The following is a 1,532-nucleotide window of genomic DNA, read 5'->3' on the forward strand; positions in this document are numbered from 1 at the left end:
TCCTAGGTCCTAGAGAGCAACAAGTGATGAAGTGTAATAACCAGCGCCATTACGATTGCAGGTTGAATTTTGTTTCTGCGACGCATTGTAGACAAACGATACTGCAGCATGCATTGGATATGTTTATAAATGTTTTGTTTTTAACGCCCGGCTGCACCTGGTTGTCTTGTCTGCGTCCCAATCGAAGCGCGTGTTCCACTCTTTCTTTCTTATGCCGCACGGGTTATCTCATTTGATCAGTGAAATTTATGGCCGGACTTTCCTTTTTAAAACATCTTTTTTCCACGCACAATCAATTGGCGATTGGAATAAGCTTCCGAAAAAACGTCGTTTGCGCATCTGGTGTTAGATTTGACACCGCTCTAGTGTTCTCTGCGTGGTGACATTGAAAACAGTGTTTCTTGAATGTCCGTGATCGTGTTCCTGTCAATTATTTGTTTTTGTTTTTGGACGATAGTGAAGTCGCACCGGAAATTGCAATACGATGATGATGATGACATTTGGCTGTACCCAGATTGCCGGCCTATTTGACTCAACCACCGCGCGGTGGCGCAAGTGACCGATCCTGAAATACCGATCCTGAAAGAAAATGAAATACTTGGGGAACTGCAGAATGGATTTAGACAAGACAGGCGACTGGATGACAATCTGTTCGTGATAACGCAATGCATTGAAATTGCGAAAGCACAGAATAGACCACTATGGATTACGTTCTTGGACATTAAAGGCGCATATGACAACGTAAACAGAGAACGGCTGTGGAGGATGCTGAAACTCCAGGGATTAGATGACGAGTTAGTACAGTTCCTTATAGCAATCTATAAAGACAATAGAGTGCACCTTACTTGGGAAGGACAGAAATGCGCCCAGCAGGTCAACATCGATCGGGGACTGAAACAGGGATGCCCTTTGAGCCCAATACTGTTCATGCTTTACATGGCAGGGTTAGAAAAGAAAATGGAAGAAAGTCAAGTAGGGTTTAGCCTAACCCATATGCTGCAAGGCGAAGTGGTACAACAGCATATTCCGGGAATGTTATACGCAGACGACATTGTCCTTTTAGCTGATAACCAAACCGATATGCAGCGGCTAATAAATATTTGCGGCCAGGAAGCCACTGACCTCGGATTAAATTTCAGTGCAGAAAAATCAGGAATAATGGTTTTCAATGACGCTACCACCGACGTAGGGTCTATCCAGCAAGGCGAATTACCTAGAGTGAAGGAATATAAATATTTGGGAGTGTGGATAAACGAAGGGGATAACTACTTAAGTACTCACGAGGAGCAACTTAAGGTTAAGGGAAACGCAGCTATAATGAAGCATAGAGCTCTGTGGGGGTATAACAAATATGAAGTAGTAAGAGGGATGTGGAAAGGAGTAATGGTTCCGGGTCTCACGTTTGCGAATGCTGTACTCTGCTTAAAATCAGACGTTCTATCAGGCCTTGAAGTAAACCAGAGAACGGTAGGACGTTTGGCCTTAGGCGCGCATGGAAAAACAACTAACGAAGCAGTTCAGGGAGATATGGG

This window comes from Haemaphysalis longicornis, unplaced genomic scaffold (genome assembly GCF_048455015.1).
Source record: "Haemaphysalis longicornis isolate Haplotype H1 unplaced genomic scaffold, Haemaphysalis longicornis Haplotype H1 scaffold_1, whole genome shotgun sequence".
Lineage (NCBI taxonomy): Eukaryota > Metazoa > Arthropoda > Arachnida > Ixodida > Ixodidae > Haemaphysalis > Haemaphysalis longicornis.